The sequence below is a fragment of the Rhinolophus sinicus genome, linkage group LG05, assembly GCF_036562045.2.
Source record: "Rhinolophus sinicus isolate RSC01 linkage group LG05, ASM3656204v1, whole genome shotgun sequence".
Lineage (NCBI taxonomy): Eukaryota > Metazoa > Chordata > Mammalia > Chiroptera > Rhinolophidae > Rhinolophus > Rhinolophus sinicus.
In genome coordinates, this window is record NC_133755.1 from 113350682 (window position 1) to 113369161 (window position 18480).

Here is an 18480-nt window from a genome sequence, read left to right on the forward strand (position 1 = left end):
GGACGCTGGGCTAGGCCACCGGCGGCCCCTCTCCGCGCGCAGCGCCCACCCCAAGCCCGGAGGCTCCGCGCGGCGGTCCCGGGCGAGCGGAGGGCGGGGCGCCCCGGGCCCTGACAGCCCCTCCCGCAACGCGCCCCCGCGCCCCGGACTCCCGGCCCGCCCCGGCCCGCGGCGCCCCCGCCCCCTCGGGCGCTCCGTAGCAGTGACGTGCGCGCTGCAGGGCCGGGGACTCGGTGTGGCACCGGCCGGCGGGCGGAGACGGACCCGGGATCTGTCCGAGCAGGAAGCAAGTAGGAGCCAGTCGCCGCCGCCTCCCTGTGCCTGTGCTCGTCCGCGTCGTCGCCCTCTTCCCTCACCCCAGCACCTCACCCCGCCCTCAAGCCTCACCTGCGGCAGGTAGCCCCGCCACCGCGCACCTGCCTTCGCGTCCGCGCCGGTGAGTGTCCCGGAGCCCCTGTTGCGGGGCATCAGCGCCGGGCCTCGCTTCCCCCGGCCCGGCCCTGCTTCGAGGCCTCTTCCGGCCGCCCAGGTGGCCCACGGCTTGTTTCACCTCCGAGGACGCCGGTGGGTGAAGTAGGTGATGGGTGGGCCCAGGCGGCGGTTCGCCGTAGCGCAGGGCTGGTTCTCATTTCTACCGGACAATGAGAGTCTCCTTTCATGGGTTTATCAGCACCTAGATACCTTTGTGTGTCCTCTCTGGCTCCCAGGTAGAGGCAGAGCACTCAGGTGTCCATCTCTAACTTGGACACTTTGTGATAGTTTCGTCTTTCGTAAACAAGCTTAAAATTCAGTGCAGGAATAGTGCCGTTTGTTCTGGGATGCGAGGATCAGCTGCTACCACTAATAGTTTAATCGTGTAGGAGACCGGGTTCGGATTGCCTGGAATTGTAGTCTTAGTCTTTAGGGGGATCCGGTGCTTTGAGTACGTTAATTTGTGTATCTGTTACTGAACAGTACCTTTTTATATTTGTTAATTTCCAAGAACGCCTTACTACTATTAAAACATTCAAATTTGGGGATTTTAAGTAGGAAATCATTTGATAAGGTATCACTTAGAACATCCGTCTCAGAAATATTTCCATTCAGTTTCAGAAAACATGTTACATTTTATCTGGCATAAAATTTGTGGTGGAGGGACGCTTCAGTTCGAATCTACAGCTATTCCTCAGAACTAGGAGCACTGCCCCCACTTAATAGACGGCTGTGCATGCTAAACAAAAGTTTCATTTGCTGTTACACGGTCTTGTGGGTGTAGACATAGTATATCTAAACAGTCAGGGTTTATGAGTTTTAAAAACTAATATTCTTAAGATTTAGCTGACACTATTTACACCATAAAATGTGGATCTTGAACTTGGGCTGGTAATAGTCATGGTACAAAGGTTGGCAGCAGAAGGCATTTCTGTACAAATTAACTCAACTTCACAGATGTCGAGTTGTGGTTTTCCAATTGGAAATTGTTTAGTGAAAAAATTACCTTGGTGTCTTTTATCATTCATTTTAGAAACACCATAGATTGGGCTATAGCCAGAGCTTAAACAATGCAACTGTTCAAAATAACTAATTGACTTTTAAATATCCAGCTCATTTTGAGTATTTTTAGTTGCACAGGAATTACATGCACAGTGGTAAACAGAAGTCATTTTAGTTTTATGCAGATTTGCCTGTTGCATTTGTATGTTCTCTGTGACATGCTATTTATTGTTCTCCCAGCAGTTTGCATTTCATTTTTGTTTTCAAAAACTAATTTTAAAAGGGAGTAACAGAAGTGATGAGCTACTTTAAGATTATCGTAATTAAAAAGTTTATACACTATATAAAACTATATAACATATTCTTCATTAGTGAGTACAGATATGAGTAAGAAAAATGTAATGAACGGTTGCAATATTTAATGTAAATTAATGCAAAGTATTAAAAACATCATAAATCATAACCCATGCGGCTTATCCAAAATGGATTTTTTTCTTTCTGTTTATGTTTATGTGATCAAGTTTTAAAATAACAGTGGCCAGGAAATCTGAGAGAGGCTGAAAGCTCTTTTCTCATCCTGTTGTGACTTTGCCTGGAGACTGTGGTGTATCATGTAGCCCATTGTTTAGATAACTGGGCTGTCTCTGGGTTATAAAATACAGCTTTCTTCAGGAAGTTTTAAAACTTTGACCATGTAAGGTTTGATTAAATATAAGCACCCCAAACATTTTTTAAAAAACTAACCAATTTTCACTATCTGTTTTTAATTGAAGCTCCATCTTTGATATACAAAATGTCAGTTTTAAAAAGATTTCTAAATTTTGTGAATTTTTCATTTCTCTATATTAAAACATTGTAAGCAAAAGATTGAAAAGAGTATTACAACTGTAGTAAATTTCATACAATTTAATTGTGATCCCCATAATGAGATACTTCATAATAATTTGTGAACTGGCCCTGTAGTAGTATAAAACCTTTGCCCGTTTATTAGGCATGTGCCTTAATCAGAACACTGAGGGACTTGATCTACAAAACATTTTTGAGGTTGGTGGTCTTGTTCTTTGACACATGAGGGCAATTTAGGTTTAGAGAATTAAATAGTTGCTCAAGGTCATGTACCTCCAGAAGAACACAGTCTGGATTCACACCCAAGTCTTCTGACCTTGAACCCCCTCTCCTTTCCACCAGACCAGATGATTTGATCTCAATTCACTTGGTAGACTTCAAGTAAACCTGCACAACTGGTATTGTGTTAAAAAATGTAGTTTGAGGTCTGAAGAAGGCACCCAAGAGTGAGGATGAGGTAGGCCATGAATGTGGTTCTGGGACTAATTTTGAGTTCTTCACGTTGTTTCATTCTTCAGATGACAGCCTTGAACAAGTGGTAGGATCTTGCTTTATCCTTTCTATTGTAAATTTCAGAATATACATATTGTCTACTTTTCATTTTGATGGGTTTATAGGAACTAGAAGTAGTTTGTAATGTAGCACTGGTTTTCATTGTAGCTAAAACGGGTAGTATAATGTTACTAGTTAGGATAGAACTTTAAAATTGTTCCTCAAATAAGATAGATTGTTGCCCATAAATGCAGTAGGTGTCTTTTACATACTGTGTAACTCTGTAATCCCAAGGGGAAAATAGACTTGTTTTCCGATTATGATTAAATTGTCACCTGTATTATTTGGACAGTTTCTTTTTAATGGCCCGTGTTTATTTCAGGAATGTCCCTTGAGCTATAATAGAAAGGACCAAAATGAGCACACAAAGTCTATCTTTTGTAACAAAGTAGGAGTCATTTCAGCAGTAGAATGTAGTTGGGTAAATGAGCAGAAAAATGATAGAAAGGCTGAGGTGGGTGACTACTTTTACAGGTGTTTCATTGTTTGGTTTGAATTATTAGGAATTTTTCATCTTAAGAATACTCAACTGTATCTGAATATCTCAAGGATATTCAACTGTAAATACAAAACCATCATCCAGGAGCTTAATATAAATTATTAATGAATTATCTGTAAGACACGTGTGTGTGTAATCAAGAACTAGCTACAGTTAAATAAGCTTAAATTTTATTTTTGAAGCATAGAATGTTCAGAGAAAGCAGGATGTTTGCATATAAAAGTTATGCTTTCATTTGACAAATTTAGTGGACTCTTAATGATCTTAAGATATAAGTATTAGACTATCTTCCTATTTACAAAAATTCAAAAGGAAACTTTTTCTGAGTGTTACAGGAGTGACATAATGGCTTGAGAAATGACAAGTCCACCAAAAGTCGTTTCTCAGTTCTGAAGCATGGAAGTCAAACCAGAAGAACAAATCTGGCATCTTTAGAAATCTTACTAGTGTTAAAGAGAGGGGAAGTCTTGCTATGCAGAAAGCATGTCTCCAGTGAAACCAAAATACTGAAGTACATTCCTCGGGTGATATTCACGTAGGTTAATATTCACATCCACGCTGAGTAATGTGCACAAAGGAAGGTGGTGCCCTGGCAAAACCACAGGCATCTATTAGGTATGTTACGTCACTTGTTATTTTATGGGAAAGTAATCTGCTGCTTAACCTTTACAAGGTAAGGTATTGCATATAGCAGAATTCTAAAATTTCTATTTTATGTGGCTGAGCATCTTTTTTTTTTTAAGGGTTTTTCTTTTTTTAAAAATTTTATTGGGGAATATTGGGGAACAGTGTGTTTCTCCAGGGCCCATCAGCTCCAAATCGTCATCCTTCAAACTAGTTGTGGAGGGCGCAGCTTAGCTCCAAGTCCTGTTGCCCTTCTCAGTCTTTAGTTGCAGGGGGCGCAGCCCAACATCCCATGAGGGAATTGAACTGGCAACCTTGTTGAGAGCTTGCGCTCTAACCAACTGAGCCATCCAGCCGCCCCACTTTAAAAACGAGTACTATATACAGCCTGCTTACTGTGTTTGTAGTATGGCTGTAGGTGGGAACTGGATCTTCCTGGTGCTGGCTGATCTTTGGATCTGAGGAATAGGAGTGGCAGAGACATAAAAAGAAAGAAAATGGAAACATTCATTTAAAATCTGAAGATGTTTATGTCAGAGGTTATATGGTTCTTAATTTTTTTGGAGATCACTATATGTACATTTGGTCCTTGATGGAGTAGATGTGGTAAGCTTATTCCTATACTGCAGATGAGAAAACAGAGACAGAAAAATTAAGTACTTGTTCACAGTCACATATGTAGCTGCTTAGAAGCGTAGCTGAGAATGGAACTTCTGTCTGTGCGTGTTCCCATAGTAGATCCCCTCCTCCCCCAGTTCTCTTTCTGCTAAATGTTAGTTAGGGTTAACCTCTTAGCAATGACTTACTTCATTTTATGGCTTCAATTCGGATGGTTCAGGAAATTCTGGACAGTCAGGGTCACTACAGTGATAATTGCTAAATTTGTTTTTGATGTATGATAGAAGATGAGCATGATGTATTATTAGGGAACCACTTTAACATTTTTAATAGATTAATGGTGCCGTGGTTGGTAATTAACTTTTCTAGTTGGAGAGTTTTTAAAGTCAGCAATCAGTTAAAAAGAAAGAAGAAAAATACTCTGGGGGGAGTTTGAAAATAACTTACAAGTTGTTGGCACATTGGTCTGATGATTATGCCTGTTTTTATAAAGACTTGCTAATGAGCTACCGTGTGCCTGTGTTGGTACCCTTATATTTTCATTTAACAAACATTTGAGTATCTATCATGGGCTGGGCACTGCTTGAAGTGCTGACAGTACAGTGACAAGACGAAGTCCCTGTACTGAGTGACATTTCACTGCTGTTTTGAATGAAGTTAATTATAGACTCTTTATACTAGTATGTCATCAACAGGGTGACTCGAGTGGGGAAATAGACAGTTGTCAAAGTGGTACAATTTGAGGGATACTAAAAGACTCATTTGCTCTGAAATATTCAACTCATGGCCTTCAGTCCGTTGAGTTACAGCTCTGTTACCAGTCTACGCATGATCAATAAGGGTACGTTCTATCTTTTCTCACAGTCTCGAGAAACGGCTGAGAGAAAATAAATTGTACCTAGGACTGGTATGTTGGGTTTTGTAAGAGAGATGGTTGGCCAAGTAGAGTTTTAATAGCTGTTGTTTAATGAGCTCTTGCTATGTATCAGGTACTATGTCAAGCAAGTACTTTAACCCATTAGCTCAGTTAATCACTATGTCACTTCAGTGCACTTAGCATTGTCACCCTCATGATACAGATTAGGTAACTGAGGCATAGAGAGGTTAAAATTGCTCAAGCTCACAGACAGTATTTGGTGGAGCTGGAATTTGGAGCCTTTATAGTACTTAGCACGTAGTAGGTCTTCATGTGGAAAGAGTGCTGATACACACACACACACACACACACACACACACACACTTGTGATATTCTACCAGTATGTGGTGGCACATCAAGTAGGTGAAAGGCCTTGGTGAGTGAGTGATGGATGGGGAAAGAGAGCTTGTTGGGTGAGTGGTGGGAGTTGGGGGGAGGGAGGGGACAGGGAGGGTTAGTGCTTGCTTAGCGGCTTGGCCCTCAGCCTTAAATCCTCTTTAAATACACAGATGCTGCTTATCCAGCAAGCAATGTAATCCTGGCTTTGCCACTCATTACCTTTGGTCAGATAACTTAGTTTCTGTGGGCTTCGGTTTTCTCATATATAAAATGAAGGCAACAATATTACCTGCCTGGTGTGGCTCTTGTGAGGGCTGAATTAGATAGTATATGTGAAGCACATATCACAGTGGCATTTAGTGTGCATTATTATTATTATTATTATTACTGTGGTTCTTCTTTTTTCTGTTTTGCTATGGTTAATGTGAAATGTGTATCCAAAAGGAAAAAGGCAACATACTGGAGATTTTTAAGTTGGCTAGAATCTTGAAGTTGGCTAGTTTTAAATAATTCTGAAATTTAGGTGTGCATCAGAATTACCTGGGAACTAGTAAAAACATATGTCAGGGTAGTGTGAGTGGGGCTTGGGTATTCGCATTTTAACAATTGTCTGGGTTGATTTACTTGCACACCAAAATTTGAGAACCATTGGTTTAAACCTTTTTTCCGTCCTGTGTTTCGGGAGGGCTTCAACAATAACAACAAAAAAATGGTTTGGATTAACCAGGCAGGGTATGGTAGAGGGAAGTTAGTTATATTTAATTTTTAAACAATTACACAAAAGCAATAATATGTAAGTAATGCTTATATAGATCTTAAGGCCTTATAAAACTTTTACATTGGATTTCATTAGATAGTGGACTGTATTTGAATAACCAGATTTGGTATTGTTAGCCAAATCAGGTAAGGCCCCAGCAGGAAAAGAGATTTCATCCTTGATGTCCCAAAATGAAGAGAGTATAGAGGTTAGGGAACAAACAAGGGATGGTGAAGCACCTAGGGAATAGTAACTTTGAAACGCCCTTAATTCCCCAGAGATTACCAGAGCAGAGAGCTGGCTTTGTGGTGAGGGCCCATGGGAGCTGTGGCTTTGAGGGAGGTAGGCAGGGAGGGAAGGGAAGTTCCCTGACTTCTCCCTCTGCTTTAGGTTTCTGCCAATGACTTCCATTTCTAGAACCCAACTAGGGAGCCTGGGTCATGATCTATGCAGAAGGCTTGTTGTTACCCCGCCACTCCCCCCTCCCCCCCAACTGCAGGAGCAGAGCAGAGAAGGGCTTGGGGATGCAGTGAAGACAGTGGAGAATAATTAGGGCATTGATTGTAACTTTTGGGAATTTGTCGCATTTCCTTGGTGCATATAAACAAACTTTTAGCATTGTGATATACCTGCAAAATGCTTGAGACTACTTCTACATGCTTTTAGAAAAGTTTATTCACTTTCTCATTTAATTGAACAATTATTTTAGGAACTTTTGGTGATTCATATAACCCCATGAGAACCATCATTTAGATTTGTTAACCCAGAGCACTTTTATTAATATATTGCTAGTTCTTACAGTTTTCTTAAATTTTCTTTATTAGGTAGTCTTGGTTTGATAGAATAAATGTTTTTCATTAAAAAAATCTTGTAATGACTGCATTTAAAAAATTTTGGCAAGGGCAGTCCTTTGCCTTCTGGAATTTATACTCTGTATTCACCTGGACTCTTGATAGCAAAAACACCAGAACACAAGTTTAATGTATAACAGTCCATAGAAGTAAGACTATTACGAAATAATTGTTCTTCCTCCCCCAGTCCTTTTTAAGACACATTAAATTTCTGTATAAATCTGTTGAAGTTTTCTTTTATTCAGTTGTCTTTAGCTAATGCTAATTTTACCTAGTTAATCTGAATTCTGGTTAAAAGTCTAAATCCATGCCCTTTATTTTGGACAGATTCCTGAAGATTACTAAAGATTTACTCCTTAAAGAGATGATATGAAGGTCCCTAGTATATGAGCAGTACTCCCTCCAAAACAGTTAGATTATGGTCTGTCTTCTTCATTCTTTTCTTGAGGGTTCCAAAGAAAAAGAAGTACAAGATTTTATTCAGATTAAGCAGCAGCTAGACTGGGTCTTATTCAAAGCTTCCAGAAAAGGAAAAACCATATTGTTTGGGGTTGAGCAAATTAATCAAATAACAAACACTGGGCTATGAGACTGGACCATCCGAATAAAGTACACTTGTAGATGTACATGTTAGAATTGGGTCATTTTTTTTTTTTTTTTTGAACAAGTATGTTTCTCATCTTGTCATTAAAGAGTATGGTGAAAAAAACAGGTTTGGAGTAAACTAAGGTTTTTATTTTGGGCAGCAAAATTATACTCAGAGACTGATTTTGTCTTTGCCAGCAATTTATTTAACACAAGTTCACTGCGAATTTCATAAGTCAATAGCATCTCTTTTTAAAAAAATTAATGTACAGTTGATATAAATATATTAATTTTCTGGTGTGCAAGAAATGATTCGACATTTATATACCTTACGATCACCACACTGTCTCGTAACCATCTGTCCCTGTACAGTTACAGCAATATTATTGACTATATTCCCTATACTGTATATTGCATCCCTGTGACTTATTAGGATTATGTCTCTTAGTTTAAGTCAGTAAAGAAATAATGTGCTCCAAAGCAATAGCAGATTAATTACGCTGTTGTTCCAGGCAAGGGGAGATGAAAGGAATAAAGTCCAAATTTAGATGAAGTGTACGTTTTTATATGAGTAGGCACTCAGGAAAGACTGCTTGGCTAATTGAGAACTGACACCCAGCTGCTCTTGTTGCTAGAGCACGTTGCTAGGGAACCATTCTCAGGTGTTGATGGGCAGGATGATTTTTGCAGGGGCTGCTTCTTGGCTTTTGTCACTGTGTAGGAGGAGTTACCTCACCAACACTGCAGGAGCTAATGCCCCCGTGGTCTTCAGAGAGCTATTTAGGTCAGCAAAGTGTCACCTTGCCTGCACCCAAATTCTCGAATAGTCCTCACACTCTCAGTGTAGTCTAAATGTCCCTTTGCGATAGTTGCTTCTCCACTTGTTGTTATTCATAAGCCCCCATCAGGGGCCCCTCAGTAGCTGACCTATTGAGTGCTTACCAATGACAAGAGAAGATGACATCCTGTCACAGCTTACTTCATTCTTCTATCAAAACAATTTCTAAAAACAACCTTTTTTTTGGCTTGTCATAAACAAGTGAATTAAAACAACTTTACTTCAATCATAAAAAAATGAATTTGAAATCATATCAAACTCCTACATAGCAACCAAATAGAGCCTATGCTTGGAAATTGTACATTTAGATATTTTCTCTGTAAGTGGACTTTTTTCTAAGGAGAGATTTCAAACTTTTGTGGTATCTTCTAAAAACATATTGTTCGTTTCGATTGGACACTGATAGAATTAGTATCCCGCAGGAGAGCATTGAGGCTGTTGGTTTTTCCATGTTATGCTCTTTGAATTTCCTTGATTTGAGGATTGAGTTATTCCAGAGAGAACTTGCTCTGGTTCCTTGTTATTTTTTTTTCTAAAATTAGATGAAGCAGCTGTGTTTTGGTTTGTGGGCATGTTTTTCTGTCTGCTATCCTTTTGGGATTTGGGGGAAGAACAAAGTGTATGCATATGTATATGTTTTGAAGAGAAATGTATTTGCATCTCTTTTTTTCCTGTCTATCCCTGTCGACTTGAAAGTGAGAAGAGCAAGATGATTTGTGCATCGATTATGCTTGTGCTTGAGGTCTCAAATAAATCTATGGGTTGTGTCGGCCATTGAGATGATGGAGACAGTAGTTGAGTGGAAAGTATAAAGCTAGTCATCGTGTACTCAGGCTAATTGAGGAGGTTTATATCAGTTTGAGAAAAAATTTCTATCAGGTGTGGTAGGGAAGGGAGAAGAGGAAGGGAAGGGAATGAATTTGAACACATGACCAGATTTCACTACAGGTGTTTTAGAAATACTGGTTTCTAATACTTATTTCAGTCAGAATTTTTTATTTCTTTTTTTCCCCCCCTTCTTCCACCTGTACCCTCCCACCCTCCCCACCACCCTCAGTTCAAGCAGTTTTTTCTCTGTCTAGTTGTGTAGGATACAGCTCCCTGGCCCATGCTGGTGTTATGAGCCTTGCACTCCCCCGCTGAGGCAGTCGGTCACTGGTCGTCAGTCAGCTGCTCACAGCGGCTCACGGGTAGCTCTCACTGGCTGCCGGCAGCTCGTGATGGCTGCCGGCCACTCGGCAGCTCACACCGACCTCCGGCTGCTCACAGCAGCTCAGCTCCAGGGAGAGCCATTGTTCATAATCTTAGCTGTAGAGGGCGCAGCTCACTGGCCTATGTGGGAATGGAACCCGCGATCTCAGCATTAGAAAAACGGCGCTCCAACCACCTGAGCCATCGGGCCAGCCCAGAATTTTGTATTTCATGGAGAGACACATTTTACTGATAAATTTGCTCTTTTGAAGGGGGAGGGTGTAACATAAATTAGGAATTTATAAACCAGTTGTTTAATTTGGTGATTTTAATGAGGTACTACCGTGTTTCCCCGAAAATAAGACCTAGCTGGACCATCAGCTCTAATACTTCTTTTGGAGCAAAAATTAATATAAGACCTAGTCTTATTTTAATGTAATATAAGACCGGGTATAATATAATATAATATAATATAATATAATATAATATAATACCGGGTATAATATAATATAATGTAATACTGGGTCTAATCTAATATAATACTGAGTTTTATATAATATAATATAAGACCAGGTCTTGTATTAAGGTCTTTATTAAAGCACCCCTTTAATAAATAATAGCCCATTTTCTGACACACTAACATTCCTGTCTATAGCCATCAGGCTATGCCCATTTTTGCTACTGTGTTTCCCCGAAAACAAGACCTAGCTGAACCATCAGCTCTAATACTTCTTGTGGAGCAAAAATTAATATAAGACCTGGTCTTATTTTAATATGAGACTGGGTATAATAAAATATAATATAATACCAGGTATAATATAATGTAATATAATATAATACTGGGTCCAATCTAATATAATACTGAGTCTTATATAATATAATACTGGGTCTTATATTAAGTTTTGCTCCAAAAGACACATTAGAGCTGATGGTCCAGCTAGGTCTCATTTTCGGGGAAACACGGTAGCAAAAATGGGCGTAGCCTGATGGTTATAGACAGGAATGTTAGTGTGTCAGAAAATGGTCTATTATTTATTAAAGGGGTGCTTCTGGAACTGGTCCATAATCTCATGGACTTTGGTTCTGTTTTCCAGGATACTACTGTTTGAGTATAACATTGACAAAGATTAGTATTTCTAGGATATACAGACAGTTGAGTAAGTCAGCATGATTTAACAGTGAAAGGTTTATCTCATGGGTTGGGAGGTGGCAGTATATTATGGTGGATTAATTGAGTGATCCCAAATGACCCTAGAGCAGTACAATTCTAATAATTTTTGAGGGCCAGCGATATGCCACTACTTTGTATGTTTTATAGTTCTTTCTTTTTTAATTCTAATGCTGACCCTATGAGGTGGCTCTTCTTCTTATCCCATTTTACAGCTGAGAGAGCTGAGCTCTACCTAAGTAACTTGCTAAGGTGATTCAAGTAGTGAGGGGAGAGCTGAGAGAGGCCTTCAGGTGGTCTGGATCCTGAGCCTTTGCCCCATTTAGAATTCTAAGTTACCTTTTTCTTTTGTGTGTTCTTTTAAAGATTCAAAGCTTTGAAAACCCTTTCAGGATTAATCTGTTCTGTTTTTCTGTATCTAATCAAGGATGGTAACATCATGACACTTCATGCAGTCATTGCCCACTTTCAAGTCTAAGGCACACGCTTCTTCTGTAATGCCTTTTTTGTCCTCACTCTTAAGGTGCCTGCCCTACATAGTACTCCAATTTCCCTGCCAGTTGATGAGAGAGGGGAGGCTTCTGGCCTGCAGGATCCAAGCCATTCCTTATGGTTTTTAAGGCCCTTAACAACTACCCATTTTAATTGCACACTTCATGAATTTACTTGAAACAAACGTAGTCTTGTAAAGTTTTGTGTAAATTAAATAAAGAATTAAATTGTAATTTTTTTATTATCCTAGAAAAGCTTCATATTGATTGAAATGATGTCAATAGAGATTTCTTTTGTAAAGGGAAGACTTTTTGTAAAACAAAGCATTGTTTTCTAAATTATACTAATGAATATGGATCTTTCACATACTACCTTTGCATAAACATAGGCCTGGCTACATACACATTTCATGTAACTATGCCTAAATTAAATGTGAGCTCATATTTTGTTTGATATTACTAATAAAAAGGGATTGGATAATAGGGCTTTTTTAATTAAATGGATGCTATTTGTTGGATTTGCACTAAAATGCACTTTAGTAGGCTCATCTACACTAAGAATAATATTCTTTTAAGTGCTAGATTGAGGTTCAATATATAGCACAATAGTAAATTCTTTTTGTCATAAAATGTATTAGGTAAATGCTAGTGTTCTGCTGTTTAAAGGTTAAAAGCAATGTTTTATGTTACTGTGAAATAAATTCTCTGAAAAGAACATATATTTTAGAGAGAGAATTTTATTAAAAAATTATTATGTTTGAAAAGCAGGCAGACTATTGTTTGGAAAACATGTATTCAGGTAGCCCTGGGTAAAATACTTGTTTCCTGTACCTAATACCATGTTAATGAGGCTGTGAACCCAGATTCATTGTAACCTGTGTTCTGTCCCTAAACACTCAACAGATACTACTCTGTAACTGCCTAATTAATAGGTCCAGTGGTCTCATTTTGATCATTATTCTTTTCCAACCTCTTTAGCTACTGACCAACTGATTCTTCTTGAATTCTTTCCTATTAGCTGCAGTGGTCATGTACTCTCAAGTCTCGGACTTTTCCTATTTTGTTTTTGTTGCATAATTTTCTCTGCCCATGTCTTTACTGTCTGTGTCTCATAAAATCCTGTGCTTTGCCCTTTGCTCTGCTCATTCTGTTCTTATTTTTGATAATTATATCATGGTTGCAACTCTAATTTGTATGCAGATTTTCTTCCAAATTTCTTTCTGTAGCATCTTGACCACCATTTCCAAACTGATACTCTATAACCATCTTAACATTTCCATATTCCCATCAAATCCACCTCCTTTCAGAAACTTGCATCATCTTGTTTCCCTTATTACACCCCCATTATCCTAGTTGTTTTCTCTCTTTACTTGGCATAGTCTGTCAATTGCCAAACCCTGTTCTGCTTCTGGAAGGTTGTCCTTCACTTTCTTGCCCCTCTGACCAAGTATAGGTCATTTCCTTCTCTATACACATCTTCCTATATTTGGCTGTTTTCCTCAATGTATAGTCGGTCTGTTATGCATCACCACTAGGGTTATATGTCAAAGTAGAAATCAGATGGTAATATTTCTCTTGCTCAATAGGAATCCATGTTAATATGCTCTTTATTAATACATTTTAGTGTCCAAACTTTTATTATGTCATTTGAAACCTTTTGTGGCCTAATCTCTCGGCCCACTTTTCCACCTCAGCACTTGTCACACATCTGCCATTGTACTATGCTCTAGCCCCATTGACCTATTCCCCAAACGTGTCCCCATTCTCCCATCTCCCTAGTCTTGTTCAAACAGACCTTTGTCTGGAATGCATTTTCCTTTAGTAAGTCTTACCCATCTTTCAGGACCCTGCTTGAATTAAATTTTTCAAAATAGCTTTCCCAAATTTACTGTTTGGAATAACACCTGTATTATATTTATTACAGGTTACGTAATATATATATATATCTTCTTTCGTTCTCCCCGACTTTAACTAGGTTGTGAATGACTAGAGAGTGTGAACCCCTAGCAGACAATTTGGTAAGGTTTTACATAGATCAGCGGATCTCAGGTCTTATGACTCCTTTACACTCTGAATTATTGAGGAGTCCTTAAAAATTTTGTTTATCTGTTTGATTATGTTTACCAATATTTGCTATGTTAGAAATTAGAATTTAGAAATTTAAAAATTGTTTAACCTATTTAAAAATAAAAATTATTAATAAATGCATGTTAACATAAATGACATATTTTATGAAAAATAAAAATTTTCCAAAACAAAAATTAGTGAAAAGAGTGGCATTTTTTTTACATTTTTGTGAATCTCTTTACTGTCTAACCTAATAGAAGATAGCTGGATTGTCATGTTCTGGTTATACATTCAATTTGTTGTGTTACGTTTTGTTTTGGTTGAACTGTATGTGAAGAAAATTTGGCCTCACACAGATATATCATTGGGAAAAGAAGTATTAATTTAACTCTTTCAGATAATTGTGTATATTCTTCTTTGATCCTTCACCACAACTCCGCAAGTGGTAACTTCTTAATGTTCCAGAGTAGAATCTTTAAACCATATCAGTGAACTTTTTGTATTGTTACATTGCAACCCATTGGTTTATTTTGCAGTTTGAAGAGATCTTTTACCTATGTATGATTCTATAACATGATATATTGATCATTTGGGACATACTGTTTCACTGAGTTATGCAGATTTTCTAAATTTATGTAATATCAAAATCTTATTTCGATCTCATCAGAGAAGTCTTTTAAGTATTTAAACAGAATAAGCTATTATGCTCAAAGTGGCAGATAACAAGTTTTCCCAGATTCTACTTTTCACTTGAATTTTATCACGGTCAACAAATGCGTGTCAGTTGCTTTCCTTGAAATGACAGGCTTCACTCAAAAAACAAAAAAATAAACAAACAAAACCTGTTTGCCAAAAACCCAAGTTTGAATAACCAAAGTTTCTTAGTCATTCTTTCCAGTAAAAATGGTGTTTTGTGGAAAAAAGGTCAGATTCTAAAGATTAGAATTCAAACATTTGCACAATAATTTTCCTTGAGTCAACCATCATACTTGGTACTTTATGCACAATTTCTATTTTGTCATAGAGAATAGTAAAAAGATGTATAATTTGAGGATCAAGATCTAATTAATAAATTTTACTGCTTCATCAAAGGTATTCTTAAGTGAAACAGTATTCGTTTTACTATTGGTGCAGTGACCACTGGTACATGGTGCTATTACCTTGATTCTAGCTTAACTGGTAGGAATTTTACCCATCACTGGTTTTGCATTATTAGGGTAAATATAACCACAGTGAAAAAGGCAAGTGTCTTAGTATTATAGTGAAAATAGTTTTGACCTTGTTGACTCTCAGAAAGGGTGTCAGTGATTTCAAGGGGTCCATTGAGTGCACTTGGAGAACTGCTACTGGTCTAAATAATTGTCCACTTGAGTTGTGAATATGTTCAGGTTTCATGTAGACTAGATATGTAGAAATCTAGGAAGTTAGAGTTGGACATTACCCCAGAGTTAATTTAATTCCAATTCCTTATTAAGAAGTTGAGGAAACCGAGGGTTAGATTGGCTAATAAAGGTCATTTGCCTACCTGAAGAGATAATTCATAGGGCTTGATTAATTCAGAGTTCATTTTTTTCCCCATTAATACTGTGCAGTTGAAAAATATAGAGGTAATTCCAGACATATTTTATATAAAGCTATGACTAGAAAATAAGCATTTATTTTATGCTATAATATGGATCCTGTCAAATGGAATTCCTTAGTGGATAGATTTTTGAACTCTGACCCAGAACTCTAGATTCAGCTTTCATCTATTTTTTTTTCACCTCCTTTTTTTCATCTAGTTGAGTATGAAATTGCTTGCTGTGATCATTTGGAAAGTGAAGTGAGAAATTGAGGTAATTCAGCAATTGTTGTGTAATCATTGCTAAGAAAAACCTCAAGATAATACCTTGATAAAAAATAAATATGATCAGTTGACATTTAAGAGCAGCATATTATATATAGTATATAAAAGTGAAAAATGAACATCTTTTAGAGAATATTTCTTTTAAAAAATCATTTTATTATGGAAAGTTTTAAGCATATTCACAAAAGAAGAGAGGAGCATATGAACCCCATGTGCCCATCACCCATATTGAACAGTTAGCAACTCATGGCTAATCTTACTGTAGTTTTTTTCTTTATAGTTATTTCTCCTCCCTCTGGATTACTTTGAGTAAAATCCCAGATATCGTCTAATTTCATCATCTATAAACATTTCAGTTTGTAGAAGAGTTATTTCTTAAAACTTGTAATTAGGCGTATATAATGAAGTCAGGACTTGATATCTAAAATAAACTTGGATTATCCTCTCCGAAATATTTTTCTAGCTTAACCAACAAAAAACAGAAACAAATGAAAATCTCCTGCTTTTGATCCTGCTGTATTCCTTATTCTTTTGCCTCAGTTCTCTTTCCCTTACTCTAAATGTCTTAAAATAGAAGGCTCTGTGAACTGTTTTTCCCCCCTCTCTTCACTCTTTTACTCACTGCAGTATCATTTTTGCCTCTACTATCCTGAAACTGCTCAAAGGTTGGGTACCAGTACTCTTCCTATTTTCAAACCCATTGGTTTACTTTCAGTTGTTAGCAGCCTTTCTGAACCACTTCATGATGGTGACAGCTCTTTCTTGTTGAGACTTCCTTCTCCTTCGGCATAGTACTCTCTCCTAAGGTACTTTCTGTCTACTTCCCCGCCCCCTCTCCCCGCCCCCACTAATGTTCCTCATTCTTCCTTTCATATGTCAGGTTTCTGGCCTCAGTCCTATTCCCTTTTACTGCATACTAGTAATTATCTACTCTGTCAGACTTGGTGCCCCCTTTTGAAAACAATTATTTTGTAATACCCTATTTATTATACTGAAATGAAATTAGTAGACACAAAACCTCCACATGTGTACATATACCAGGGATGCCAAAAAAATGAAAAATGTGTACAAGTGGACACTTTGGTCAGCGTTGCTCAAGCAGTAGTTCACCGTAATCAGAAGTGTCTGGACGCTGATGGTAACTACTCGGAGAAGCTTTTGTAATTGCAGAAGTCAAACATGACTTATATTCATCTTTTGTTATTGGTATATATTGAATATTACAATTTTAATAGTTTTTTCCTGTCTTAAAATGTGTATTCATTTTTTTTGGCACCCTCTGTATAGACATATGCACATGTCTATACACATATAAAATTAAAAATTAATACAGTAGCCTAACATAAAAGCAAGTAATTATAAATTATGTTTATCACAGTGATGAAATATATTAATGCTTATATTAGTAATATTAATATATTTATATTATAAATAGAATATAAATTTGAATTTAAATATACATTTGTTTATATCAATTATATTAATATATGTATTTCAGTATGTGAAAGCTTAGGTACTCCAATACTGTAAGATAGAATAAAGTAATCAGATGTTAATATACATATGTAGAATAGTTATGAATGCAGCTGCTGTAAATTAGACTAACAAACAACTAGGTATGTTATATTGGTGACTCAAATACCATGATCAGCATTGCTCTGTAACGTGATTTTTTTTCCAGAATGATGAACACCTTTAGGTAAGGTTCCAAATAAAGGACAGTCTTTTTTCCATTTACGTGGTATTGTATTTTTGGATAATTCAGTGTGTATTAAAACAGTGAAAATATTTTGCATATATATTCACATATATTGGATTAGATTTTGGGCTTATCTACCTTTGCTAAGTTTGCTATTTATGTTGCTTTCTATGTATCATTAATGGCATCGAAATAATTTGAAATAAAATGCTCTTATATTAACCCTTCTCACAGGAGCCATATTACTATGGGCTATCCTAGACAGACATTTATTTTGGTTGTAGTAGTTTCATTGACTACTTCAATTTATTCTTGAATGTTGTATGACTGTCTTCAAGTGAGACACTGAAGCTTTTAAATTCTGAGTATACAAAGAATTAGTGAAATAATAAAAACATTTAGACTGATATAAATTAGAAGCTATAATAGTTATAAATAGTGTATATTTACTTTTTAAAATAACACATGATTCACAGATTACACTTGAACAAATTGCCTCCCCGAACATTTTATTGTCAGTATTTTTAAGTTTATACCTGTAGCAAAATGTATAAATAACTTTTTTACCTGTAGTTTTAGATTATTGACATGTCCATGGTAATTTTAGATTATAGACGTGGTCTACTTTGGATCTGAGTTTAAATACAATAATTTTTCTTTATTTTATGAGACAGTTCTGCCCCAGATGTCGCAATCCATTTTTTGCCTTCAAGGTGATTGTGAATCTGAGAATGAACAAAGGCTAGAAGGAATTATTGCTGTAAAATATATTAATTATTTTGCCATAAAGAGATACTATAGAGAAGTTGCTATAAAGATACATAAAGAGATACTCTTTGAAAACATGGCCAGAAATAATTTTCTCATGTTGTTTATTGTATAGAGTTAAGTATCTGTTGTTCTCTATGTAGTATTTGAACTTTTGAACTACCCCCCTTATACCTTTACTTTTTTCCAATGACTGTTATTTATGTATTTGAGAGCTAGATATCTTTTAGTTGACTTATCTTTTAATTGATTTTTTTGAAGTCAGATTGACAATTTAGCTGAACCTTGATGGATAACAATATAATTAAAGAATCATAGTGTTAACGAGGATAGTGTAGATGGCTTTGCTCAG

General features: G+C 37.1%; 1 protein-coding gene across 10 annotated transcripts in view; it reads left to right on the plus strand.

Annotated features, from left to right (window-relative positions):
- The first annotated feature begins 204 nt into the window (after window positions 1-204).
- MYO6 (myosin VI) overlaps window positions 205-18480 on the plus strand; it is a 136390-nt gene continuing 118114 nt past the window's right edge. For 9 of the 10 annotated variants that reach the window (XM_019729586.2, XM_019729589.2, XM_019729590.2 and 6 more), the window contains exon 1: window positions 205-436. The gene's annotated coding sequence lies outside the window, so the exon portion shown is untranslated. Of the gene's footprint in view, window positions 565-18480 lie in introns of all 10 variants that reach the window. The other variant, XM_019729587.2, reaches the window with a different exon arrangement.